The sequence below is a fragment of the Nicotiana tabacum genome, unplaced genomic scaffold (assembly GCF_000715075.1).
Source record: "Nicotiana tabacum cultivar K326 unplaced genomic scaffold, ASM71507v2 Un00172, whole genome shotgun sequence".
In the NCBI taxonomy this organism is placed as follows: domain Eukaryota; kingdom Viridiplantae; phylum Streptophyta; class Magnoliopsida; order Solanales; family Solanaceae; genus Nicotiana; species Nicotiana tabacum.
The window spans coordinates 91,843-105,865 of record NW_027438410.1 but is presented as its reverse complement, the minus strand read 5'-3'; the positions used below and the strand labels follow the sequence as shown (position 1 = coordinate 105,865).

The 14,023-nt window shown below is 40.6% G+C and overlaps 1 pseudogene; it reads right to left on the bottom strand.

Moving 5' to 3' along the window:
• Positions 1 to 2,295: 2,295 nt before the first annotated feature.
• LOC142179020 (protein TRANSPORT INHIBITOR RESPONSE 1-like) lies at positions 2,296 to 3,159 on the bottom strand (annotated as a pseudogene).
• Positions 3,160 to 14,023: the final 10,864 nt, after the last annotated feature.

The window sequence follows — 14,023 nt, the reverse complement described above, 5'->3', positions numbered from 1 at the left end:
AAATGATGTGACAATCCAAGTCAAAAAGCAAGAACCAACCACAGGTTGCCAAGTGGCTAAAATGACATGGGCCAATCAGAATCAAGCAAAAGAGTTCATATGTAGTTGGACTGTCCATCCTCTACAATTATAAATAGAGGGGTTACATAACTCTCAAGACATGGAGAGTTGGAGAAGAACACTCCGCAATTGGTGAAGGAATCCACAAACAAGGAGATCAATCATCAAGTGCATAGTTCTTCAACAAAGGAGTGATCAACGGAGTTCTTTCCGGAGATCAACCCGTAACAACAAAGTGTTGCTTGACGTTCTTGGCGATTAAATACATTACAAGGAGGTATGCATCATCCTACATTCGAGAAAGATGTTTCTCAAGCCCTCAAATCATGGAGAATTGTAGAGAGGAGAATCAAGGGATACATAGAATTGTACTCACAAATATTTATTAATAAAATCTCTTTTTCTTCATATTATTTTTGTTGCACTTTATTTTTCGGACTACGAAAATTTGTTGCGAACAGCGCCATCACGACAGGTTAGGATTTTAGATTTTGACAGAAGAAGAATCCAGTGATTCTCTAGAGTAAACTCTCATTACTCAAAAAAGGGCTGGCAAACGACTAATGGAGTCGAATCTCAAACAATCATCACAGAAGAAAGGGAAAATCGAAATCGTAGATTTAAGCCCCGAGGACAAGATGAACTTCTATGGTCTTGAGGAGAAGTCCAAATTGGTTGCCTACAAAGGGAAGTCGATTGCTTACGGATGCACTGTAAGTTTAAAATCTATGAAGAATTCTCACTGTGATGTTGTCTCTATGTTTGAAACTCAAAAACTTTTATCTCTATTTGCTATTGTTGGTGATACTGTTTATGAAAAGTCTGTGTGTATATTTTATGCACTTGTTTGTAAATGACAAAGATGATTTGGAATTTATGGAATTTATGGTTCTTGGGATGTGACAAAGGAAACTGGAGCAGATGTAGCTAGATTAAGAATCAATCTTCAGACCACAAAAAGACAAAGGATCAGGGCTATGTAGGATATAATTGATCGTTTGATTAAAGTCACCAAGGAGATTGATGTCTCTTATGACAATTTCTGCACCAAAGTGATCAACACTCTGAAGTATTTCCTTGGAAGGAATTGTTGTCTGGGTTGTTTTAACTATGACTACTTGGTTGTATAGATAAGTACTACATGATTGTTATTCTATGTCATTATCTGTCATTTTCTATGTATATTCTCTTTTTCTTTTTTATTGATATCAAAGGGGGTGAAGAAAAAGAGTATAAAGAAAGAGGGAGCATGAAGATGAGGTAGCACAACATATAAAAGGATACAATATGAAGGAAAGTGTTACAAAATCCTTGAAACTTTTTTGTTTATTGTCATCATCAAAAAGGGGGAGATTGTTAGGTTTCGAATTTCAATGATCATGACTCAAAACAAAAGTTAAACACTCTCTACTAATGTATTTACCACGTGTGCAGGTTAACTATTCAAATCACAAGAAGGAAAGTGCATCAGAGTAGGAAAGAAACAAAGAAAGGTCCAACGACAACTATCACATTCAAATCCTTCTATCAACTGCGTACATCAGGAAAACAAGGAAGGAAAGTGAATCAATCAACTATGCAAAATAGACGAAAGACTATCAAGGAAGGAATGAGAATCAATCAATTATGCAAAATCAACGGAAGACTCAACTTCAGTGATTGGAAAGAAGTTCAAGGCAAATACAACATATTAACTAAGGATGAATATGGCCCTGCTTCGTGCGCTGGATTCAATAGGCAGCCCTTGGGTCCTACTCTTAGAATACATTGACTCAAAAGGAAAATCATATAATCAACGATTTTCCAAAATCTTCGAGAAAGGAGCCAACAACCTCATCAAGCTCTATATAAGAAGAGAAGAAAGGACTTGCGATTTATGCAACTTTCATACAAGTTTTCAATCTATCTACTTCTTACAAAATACTATATTCCTAAGCTTACTGGTGTCTCAAAAGATAGAGAGAAAAAAGAAATTGATCGAAAGATTGTGTTAAGAATTAATTTGTAACTCGTTTGTGGTAAACGTGAAGAAAATCACACTCTCATTTGTAACTGTTCGATTGAAGATCTAAGAGAATCCTTGTGACCCATGGTAACTGGATGTAGGTGCCACATCGGTACATGAACTAGTATAAAAATCTCGGTCTCTCCTGTTTATTTTTATTATTCTCCGTTACTTTTATTTGTTGTACTAACTTTTCTGTGCAGAACCTTGGTAGTCAACTAAGAACAAAGTTAGTCGACTAAAGAATTTTTACAATTCACCCTCTCTTGTACTTTCAAGTTAGGGGCGTCAAACCTCTATCCTGCCACTGTCCTATATATATAAAGTTTATTGATAGCACAACTTTCTGGTCTCATTTACAGATCACCCCTCTCATCTATAACTTCAACATTAAGCTCTGGTAACTTATGATCCAACAACTTACATGCTCCAAAATTTACTGAACCATGGTCTCCAGCTTTGTAGCATTGGCCAATAGAGCCTCAGTGCGAAAGGGGCAATCTTTGATCTCCAACCAACTTACTGAGGCTTTAAAAAGTAGAGAGGATGTAGTGGAGTCCTAGATCGTTATCCCCAGCAAAAGCTATGGAAAGCATCTCTAACTTCTTAGCATGGACCCCAATGTACTCAAACATAAAATCTGTAAGGAGGACAGAAAGCAAAAGTCGATGCAATTCCTTGCAATGTTGCACAATTTCCCCAATACCATCATCAAGTGATCCAATGGTTAAGTAATAAGGAGTTTGAGGCTTGATTATACACAAACAAAATCAGATCATGTTAGGACAATTCCTTGCAATAGTAACCAAGCAGGCAGTCTAGAGAGGGAGAGAATCATCTCGATAATAGAAATGTATACATTGCTTAAACAGGTACTATGCCTAGCTCGCGTTACAGTACTATTCTGAAATCCACTAGGAAAAGATCAAAATGCAAAAGTTAACAAAAAAATTGGTATCACATTAACTGGAAATTGATGACCCACCCCAATGGCCAATCAGAAAAATAAAAAGATTTTCTCTCCCTTCTCTCTAGACTTTCTCTCACTATGACCCACCCCAATGGCCAACCACCTCAGGACCCACCAGATCCATCAAAGCTCGCACCTAGTGAAAAAGTGACAACTAACCTAAAATCAATTCCCATATCAACACGTAGCCTAAACCCACCTACCACCACCACCAAATTTCTTCCGACTACCAAATTTGGAAACCCCAAATTCATGAAGGAAGTGGAGAAATCCACTAGTTCTCAGTTAGAAGTACATCTGGAAAATAATAAAAGCAATGATGATTCTGAAACACCTGAACAAGAGCTTTCTGGGAAATCGAAGATGGAAGATGAAGTTCCAGATTCTCAAGCAGGAAAGACCAACTATAATAGTAAGAGTTCAGTTCAGAATTTCCCAAAGGTGTCATCAAACTTTGCTAAGATTAATCACAATAAGAAGGCAAATGCATCAAAGGCTCCAAATGGGAATGAATAGATGGGTGCTAATCCGACTAGGCCAACATCAAATCAATGATAGAGTGCAATATCTATGAATCCACATAGTTCTGGGATTAGAATACCTACTATTGCTATGAATAGACAAAACAATCCGGGTACTTCCAAACCATCTTTTGTGGTTGTTGTTCAGGCAAAGTTGGCAATTGGGAATTCAGGTAAAAACCCAGTTTCAATCAAACATGGTATGCGTAAAAACAAGCGGCTGTCTTTTTCATAGCTGGGGATTAATTTGTGAATCTTGCTCAAGATTGTAAATTTACCATTATTGAGAAGTTTTATAGCGGAAACCCAACGATGGATGACATAAGGAAAGAGTTTGTTAGTCAATTTCAGCTTAGGGTAACTATTAAATTTCATATTTTGATCATCAGCATGTGTATCTAGATTTTGATACTGAAGTTGAATTTACTCATGTGGGAACTCGATAATTTGTGAATATTGGAATAGCCACAATGAAAATCATGAAATGGACCCCAGATTTTATGCTAGAAGTGGAACCCTCTATTGTTCAAGTTTTAATCTTAATACATCAGCTGGCATGACATCTATTCAAGTGGGACTTTGTTTCTAGAATGGTAATTGCAATTGGGACTGTTGTAGCTCTTGATATGGCCACATATTCCAATTCTAGAGGAAATGTGGCTAAGATCAAAGTTGAAGTTGACTTACTAAAACCAAAGTTAAATAAGATATGGCTTGGGTTCAACAGTTTAGATGGAAAGGAAGGTGGGGGTATGGCTAAAGATTGAATATTAGGGTGCCCCTAGCTATTGTCAATATTGTTTCATGCAGGGCCATTTGGAAAGTCAGTGTAGAAATACAATAAGGGATGAGAGGAACAAAGCTCAAGTGGAAGAAAAGCATGTCAGTGACGATGTCACATAGATGGAGGGTGATTTTTAGAGTGTAAGCAGAAGAAGGAAAACAAGAGATAATCTAACAAAAGCAAAACCAAAAGGAACCACTAGAAAACCATATGTCACACAAACTAACAAACACAATAGCAGAAAGAGTAATGGGGTAGTTTTCAAGGAACCAGGCATCACACATTTAGAAAAGAGTATAGTAGAAGTTCTAGGCAAGGGTAAAGGAGATGATAAAATTTTAGAGGAGGTGAATGAGACATTTATGGGTAGAGAAATTCTAGGAAATCAGGAGAAGATATCCACAAAGAATCCAAATAAGCATAGAAAACAAAAGAGAATAAACAAGGAAAAGAAACAAGTCTAATGGCAAGAACAACAAGTGTCAAATGTACAAAATGAGGAAGTAAAGGCAAATACAAATATTTCTAGATAGGAGATAGTGGGCAATAAAATGGAAAAGATGAGGATGGGGAAGGAAGATCAGGAGGTAGATAAGTCAATGAACACTAGGGAAGAGCATGCTACATTAGAGGAAATAATTCCTGACTCACCTGAAATGACTCTTAAGGAATTAGCAAGATACATAAAGGGTAGAAACACAACACCTACTACTCTTATGGAGAAACACAATGTTGGCACAGGTACAAAGCAAAATGATAACAATAAGAAGACTACATTTGTAAAGAAGAGGCTAAGTAGACAAAGGGAGGAAGCGACCACATCTCATGTTATTGATCCTGGACAAGTGTAAAATGCTTTCAACAAGCTAATATGTGGAACCAACTTGGAGACCTCACAGAAGAAACTTGAGATTGACGAGGAGAGTCCATGAGAACTGTCTGATTATGAAGATGGTGAAAGCTTAGAAGATAGTGGTGACTATGCTAGTGTTTACAATGAGGATAACAGTGAAGGCAATCATGAAGATAGTGATGAGAATATGGAGTCACTTATTGAAGGTTTTGCTCCTCAAACTAACCCAAATGAAAACTTTGCAATGGTAGTGGATGAAGTACTTGGCAAGGCTCATCTATCACCTAGAGGCAGATCAAATCCAAAGGGAGGTACTGGTTCAAAAAGAGAAAGGAAAGCAATCCAACAAACACCGTATGAGCTTATCACAAGGTCAACAACTCTCTGAATAAGTTTATCATGATTAAGTCTCTATTTTGAAATATTAGGAGCATAAAACCTATGGGTGACCTTGAGAGACTTGGACAAATGATTAGAAGCTAGAAGAAATTTCCAATTATTGCAATATCAAAACTTTTCTACAATTTTGATAAACTGGACAAATACAAAAGAATGTTGGGTTATACAAATTCATTCTTCAATGTTAATAGTTAGGTATGGGTATTTTGAGATGAACTAGTCGTACATCAAGTGGTGCAGTCTGATGAGCAACAAGTTACATGTGAAGTGAAAGTGGATGGAAGTTCTTTTTTGATGTTATTTGTTTATGCTAAATCTAAAGCAAGTGAGAGAGAAGTCCTATTGGATAATCTTAATTTTATATCTGATACTTATAAGATACCTTGGATTGTGGCTGGAGACTTTAACTGCATTCTTCATCATATGGAAAAATGGGAGAAAGTCCACATAGAATGGCTAAAAGTATGGATTTTTTACAGTGTATCATAGATTGTGACCTGATGGATATTGGATATACTGGCTCCAATTTTACTTGGTGTAATGGATGGAGTCCTAATAGGAGAGTTTGAAAGAGATTGGATAGAGTGCTGGTGAATCAAGAATGGATGAATCAGTTTGCTACCACAAATGTCTCACACTTAGTTAAAACTGATTTTGATCATTCCCCTCTATTCATCGAAGTGATTTCCAAGAGTAAGGAACCTATTAAATATTTTAAATTCTTAGACTTTTGTGTTTTTGAACCTGACTTCATGGAGGTGGTGGAACAAGAATGGAATGAGGAGATTAATGGCTCTCCAATTTGGAGATTTTATTTGAAACTAAAGAATACTACAAAGAGGTTATCTGAGTGGCGTAGAAACTCTATTGGTAACATTTTTTGATAAAGTAAAGAAGCTAGAAGATAAGGTTGTAGACATGGAGGCTATATACATTGCTGAAAACTCTAAATACAATAGGACTGCTCTCAGAATACAATAGGACTGGATTGAATGAGAGGAAGACATAGACAATGAAGCTATGGAATCTTTTCAGAAACAATTTTCTCAGGAAATACATAATAGAGACCTATCACCAGTGAACCTACTACCAAAGATTATAGGGAGTGAAGAGAATTTGTTACTGAATTCTATCCCTACGATAGAGGAAATAAGGGAGGTGGTGATGTAGATGAGCAGCCATAGTGCACCAGGACCTGATGGAATGTCTGGAAAGTTCTATCATTCTTGTAAGGAGATCATCAAGAATGATCTTTTACTAATGATACTTGATTTTATTGCAGGTACTGAATTACCAAAGGCATTCACACATACATGCCTTGTACTCATACTTAAGGTGGGGTGCCCACAACAGTTTAGTGAACTCAGACCAATAAGTCTGAGTAACTTCACCTGCAAGATCATCTCAAAGTTGTTGAATTGAAGACTGGCCCCATTGATGCAGAAAATGATCCCTCCTAACCAAATAGGCTTTACTAAAGGGAGATCAATCACAAAAAAATATTATATTGACTCAGGAGATGGAATATAGCATTAGAAAACCTAAGCTGCATGGAAATGTAGTGCTGAAGCTTTACATGACAAAGTCTTATGACATAGTTGAATAGGACTATCTATGCCAAGTACTTATACAGCTTAGAATTCAATGAACTATGGATAGATAGAGTATGGAGGACCCTCTCAAATGTATGGTACTCAGTGAACTGTAACGACCCAAAACCTAACCCGTCGTGATGGCGCCTATCATGGTACTAGGCAAGACGACCTTTCCAAAACACTTTCAAAATTTAACAGAAATGAATTAATACATTTAAAATAACCGGAGTTTTTTCCTAAAATGGGGGTAAAACCCAATTAAAACATAAGTGCAAAACAATAGCCCGACATCGGGGTGTCACTAAGTCACGAGCATCTAACAACCAATATAGAAAATAGAGTTTACTACAGTATGTGCCAAATGCCAATACAAGAGAGAAAGGATAATAAGAAGGGAGAAACAAGGACTGCGGACACCGGCAGCTACCTTGTAAGTCTCCGATTGTCAGCTCGCGCACGAACTCAGCGACCACCAGAACCGTACACACCTAGATATGCACATGAAGTGCAGGGTGTACCATGCGTACAACCAACTCAGCAAGTAACATAATTAATAAGGAACTGAGAAGTAGTGACGAGCTATAAAAATACATTTCATTTCAAAAGTTTTCATTAAATAGTGAACATGATTTCAAATCCGGTGGTGTAAGTCAAATTAGTTCGAGCTCAAATAAAACAGATATGAATCTTCCAAAAATTTCACCACAATAACAGATAACAACTAAGTGCAACAATAAATAAAAGCAAGTACAGCCTCTCAAGGCAGCGGTCACTCAACTCATCTCAACAGCTCATACCCTCGACTCTCATCCTTCAATACACACTCTCGATAGGTACCTGCGCTCACTGGGGGTGTAGAGACTCCGGATGGGCTCCTTCAGCCCAAGCGTTATATTGTTGCAGTACGCATCCCAATCCAATATTGTTGCGGTATGCAACCCTATCCAATATTGTTGCGGCATGGAACCTGATCCAAATATATTTATATATCCTGAAAGCTTGTTGCGGCGTGCAACCCGATCCATATACCTCACAGCTCACGGCTCGGCACTCAGGCCCTATATCAGTCACTAATCTCTCCAGACCCTCGGGCTCACAGAATATCATAATAACTAGCCCAAACATAAAATTCAACAAGTATCAACAATAAATGAGAGAAAACAGAGATATAACACACAAGTAAGACTGTGACTGAGTACGAGACAACAATTAGCAGTCAATTCAACAAGTATACGACCGCTGCGGGTCCCAACAATGATATCATATAGCCTAAGCATGGTTTCTAACATGAAAGGTAGTCAATTGCTCAAAGACAAGGAAAACAAGTAATAACAATGGCTATTCGACTTTAGAGTCTCATGGGACGGACCAAGTCACGATCCCTCACGGTGCACGCTCGCACGCCTGTCACCTAGTATGTGTGTCACCTCCAAATATTCACATTACACAAATTCTCGAGGTTTCATACCCTCAAAACCAGATTTAAGACTGTTACATACCTCAAATCGAGCAAATTTCTACTCTGAAATGCCTTTGCCTCTCAAGTCAGTCTCCAAACAGCCCAAATATAGCCACAAGTAGAACAATACAATCAATATAGGCCAAAGGGGTGAATTTCAAAAGAAAGGTACTAAATTATAGCCAAAAATCCGAAATTGGCCCGAACCCGGCTCCCAGGCCCACGTATCAAAATCCGACAAAAGTCACAAAACCCGAAAGCCCATTCACTCACGGGTCTAACCATACTAAATTCATCAAAATCTGACATTATTTGGTCCTCCAAATCCCCAAAATCCACTCTCCAATTCTCAAGCCCTAAACCCCTAAATTTCACTTCAAGATCTCGCTAATTAGGAGGGGAAATCAGTGCGGAATCAAGATTTATGATAAAAAAAAATGAGTACAAGAAGCTTACCTCAATAATCCCCTCAAAAATCTTCTCCAAAATCGCCTAAGTCCGAGTCTCAAATAGTGAAATAAGACTAAAATAATGAACCCTTGCTTGTAATCACAACATCCGAAGCAATGGCATCTGGTCTAGTAGGAAGAGCATAGAAACGCTCCTGGTAGCTCCCTGATCGGCCTCACCCTCTCGAGCGAGCCCTAGCTGACTGGGCTCCACCCTGGGATGGCTGAGCGGGTGGTGGAGGGGCTGGTGCTAATGACCTAGACTGGCTCCTCTGCGGAGCTGGACCTCCCACTATACGGGGACACTCTCTCTTCATATGATAAAACTCCCCATACTCATAACAACTCCTCTGTGTGGGTACAGGGGACTGAAAGGAGCCCCGAGCACCGGGATAACTTGTAGAAGGACCTGGCATAGGCGAACCCTGACCCGATGGAACACATGACGAGTTCTGCGCTGGGAGGGCACCGAGAGATGAACGAACTTGCTGATAACTGTGAGAACCATGGCCAGATGATGCACCACGGTGAGCTGGACGAGTCGTCTGAGCATGTCTGAAAGGACGGCCTCTACCATGCTAGAACTGACCCCTAAAAGGAGCACCACTAAATCCTCCCTGTCCACGAGGCCTCTTGGCCTCCCTCTCAACCCTCTCCTGACTACGAACCATCTCAATCTGACGAGCAATGTCGACAACCTCAACAAAAGTAGCACCAGACACTCTCTCTCTGGTCATAAGCAATCACAACTGATAAGTGAGGCCATCTATAAACCTCCTGATCCTCTCCCTTTCTGTGGGAACCAACCAAATAGCATGACCGGCCAACTTCGGGAATCGCATCTCATACTACATCACAGACATATCACCCTGACAAAGCTGCTCAAACTGTCTGCACAACTCCTCTCTGCAAGACTGAGGCACGAACTTCTCCAGAAAGATAACAGAGAATTGTTGCCAGGTAAGGGGCGTTGTGCCGACCGGCCTACGCCTCTCGTAATCCTCCCACCAACTGAATGCAACCCCGTAGAACTGAAAGGTAGTGAACGAGACCCTACTAGTCTCCAGAATACCTGCCGTACGGAGTATCCTCTGACACCTATCCAAGAAACCATGTGCATCCTCTCACTCAGCACCACTTAAAGATGGAGGATGGAGTCTCCCAAAGCTCTCCAATCTACGCTGCTCATCTTCAGGCATAGCAGGAACCACATAGTCTTGAGCAACTTCCACTGGTTGGGCTGGGAGTGCCCTCAGTGTCTGGAATCCCTCTACCACCTGCTATGGTGTGCGGGCGACGGGAGTCTGAGCACCTCCCCCGGCCTGAGAAGTGGTTGCTGCGGACGGAACCGAGACCACCTGAGCAAGACTAGTACATGCCGTCAGAATATGAGCTAAGGCCTCCTGAAGGCCTGGAATCACAATAGGTACAGGTGGTGCCTGAGCTGGTGCATCAACAACTGGAATCTGGTCCTGATCTGGGGAAACTGGTGGATTTGCAGGTACTGCCCCTGCTGTTGTGCGGGCTTCACCTCTGCCCCTACCGTGGCCTCTAATGCAGTCTCGGCCTCTCGCGGCCCTGGCAGATGGTACTGGTGGTTGTCCATGTTGCCCGTTTGTACGAGTCCTCACCATATGTGAGAGAATGAAACAACAAATGTTTTGTTAATAGAATCAACAGATTTGAATGACAAGAATTCAAGAATGTGGAGTTTCCTAAGCCTCTCGAAGATAAGTACAGACGTCTTCATACCGATCCGCAAGACTCTACTAAACCTGCTCATGAATCGTGAGACCTATGTAACCTAGGCTCTAATACCACCTTGTCATGACCCAAAACCTAACCCGTCGTGATGGTGCCTATCGTGGTACTAGACAAGCCGACCTTTCCAAAACACTTTCAAAATTTAACAGAAATGAATTAAGACATTTCAAATAATCAGAGTTTTTTCATAAAACGGGGGTAAAACCCAATTAAAACATAAGTGAGGAAGAATAGCCCGACATCGGGGTGTCACTAAGTCAGGAGCATCTAACAACCAATCTAGAAAATAGAGTCTACTACAGTTTGTGCCAAATGCCAATACAAGAGAGAAAATATAATAAGAAAGGAGAAACAAGGACGACGGACGCCGATAGCTACCTGGTATGTCTCCAATAGGCATCTCGCACACGAACTCAGCGACCGCCAGAACCGTACACACCTGGATTTTCACATGAAGTACAGGGTGTAGCATGAGTACAACTAACTCACCAAGTAACAGAATTAAATAAGGAACTAAGAAGCAGTGATGAGCTATAAAAATACAGTTCATTTCAAAAGTTTTCATTAAAGAGTGAACATGCTTTCAAATCCGGTGATGTAAGTCAAATCAGTTCGAGCTCAAGTAAAACAGATATAAATCTTCCAAAAATTTCACCACAACAACAGATAATAATTAAGTGCAACAATAAATAAAAGCAACTACAACCTCTCAAGGCAGCAGCCACTCAACTCAGCTCAACAGCTCATACCCTCGGCTCTCAGCCCTCAATACACACTCTCGATAGATACCTTCGCTCACTGAGGGTGTACAGACTCCGGAGGGGCTCCTTCAGCCCAAGCGCTATATTGCTGCAGCGCACAGCCTGATCCAATATTGTTGTGTCATGCAACCCAATCCAAATTGTTGTGGCATACAACCTGATCTAATATTGTTGCGACGTGCAATCGGATCCAAATATATATATATAGCCCGAATACTTGTTGCGGCGTGCAATCCGATCCATGTACCTCACAACTCGCATCTTGGCACTCAGGACCTATCTTAGTCACTAACCTCTCCAGACCCTCGTGCTCAAAGAATATCATAATAACTAGCCCAAACATAAAATACAACGAGTATCAACAAGATATGAGAGGAAACAGAGATATAACACACAAGTAAAAATGTGACTGAGTACGAGACAACAATTAGCAGTTAATTCAACAAGTATACGACTGTTGTGGGTCCCAACAGTGATATCATATGGCCTAAGCATGGTTTCTAACATGAAAGGCAGTCAATTGCTCAAAGACAAGGAAAACGAGTAATAACAATGGCTATTCGTCTTTAAAGTCTCAAGGGACGGACCAAGTCACGATCCCTCACAGTGCACGCTCGCACGCCTGTCACCTAGCATGTGTGTTACCTCCAAATATTCACATTATACAAATTCTCGGGGTTTCATACCCTCAAAACCAAATTTAAGACTGTTACTTACCACAAATCGAGCAAATCTCTACTCCGAAATGCCTTTGCCTCTCAAATCGGTCTCCAAACGTCCCGAATCTAGCCACAAGTAGAACAATACAATCAATATAGGCTAAAGGGATCAAATCCACAAGAAAAGTACTAAATTATAGGCAAAAATCTAAAATTGGCCCGAACCCGGCTTCCAGACCCACATCTCAAAATCCGACAAAAGTCACAAAACCCGAAATCCCATTCACTCACGGGTATAACCTTACTAAATTCATCAAAATCTGAGATTATTTGGTCCTCCAAATCCCCAAAATCCACTCTCCAATTCTCAAGCCCTACACCCCCAAATTTCACTTCAAGATCTCGTTAATTATCTGGGGAATCAAGATTTATGATCAAAATCGAGTACAAGAATCTTACCTCAATAATCCCCTCGAAATACTTCTCCAAAATCTCACAAGTCCGAGTCTCAAATGGTGAAAGAAGACCAAATTCGCGAACCCTTGCTTTTACACCTTCTACCCAGAATTTTTGCATCTGCGGCCATTTATCCGCACCTGCAGGGCCGCTTCTGCGGAAACATTCCCACTCTTGCGGAAGTCACTTATCCTCTGCCTCTTCTTCTGCGATCAAAGGACCGCATATGTGCCTATAGCAGGTGCGGGAAACTCATCGCACCTACGGCTCGATCTCGCTCATGCGCCCGTCTGCCCGCTCCTGCGGCCATCGCATGTGCGGGAAAATCTTTGCACCTGCAACCTCTGCTCAACTCATACGTGGCCGCTTCTGCGGGCTCCTTCACCGCTTCTGCGAGCTCGCACCTATGGTGCCCGCTCCGCAGGTGCGGTTACATTAGTAGCAGCAGCACTTCACCTGCTTCATCAACTCACAAAATCACGTCCGTTAACCACCCAAAATCAACCCGAGATCCCCGGGACCTCAACCAAACATACCAACTAGTCATATGACCCAATGCGAACTTAGTCGAACCTTCAAATCACCCAAAACAACATCAAAACACCGATTACACCAAGATTCAAGCTTAAAGAACTTCTAAACTTCCAAATTCCACAAACGACGTCGAAACCTATCAAACCATATCCGATTGACCTCAAAATTTGCACACAAATCATATTCAACATTACGGACCTACTCCAACTTCCATAATGGGAATCCGACCCGGATATCAAAAGTCAACCCTTCGGTCAAACTTTCCAAAAATTTAACTTTCGTCAGTTCAAGCCTACATTAGCTACAGACCTCAAATTCACAGCCCGGACACGCTCCTAAGTCCAAAATAACCCAACAGAGCTAATGTAACCGACAAAACTCCATTTCGGAGTCGTCTTCACACAGTTCTGACTACGGTCAAAATCCTAATACTTAAGCTTTCGTTTTAGGGACCAAGTGTCCCAAAACACTTCAAAATCAAAAACAAAACCTCCTGGCAAGTCACGTAAGAAGAACCAGATACGGAAAAAATAGTAAATAGGGGATCGGGGCTAATACACTCAAAATGACCGGCCGGATCGTTATATGAACATAAATAGGGGTAGATATGGTTTCTTTAAGTCAACTAGAGGAATCAAGCAGGGGGCCCTTTATCACCCTCATTATTGGTCATATGAGCTAAACTTCTTTCAAGATTGATAGATAATTTAGTAAATACTAGATTTATTCTTTATGTTATTGATAGGAAAGAACC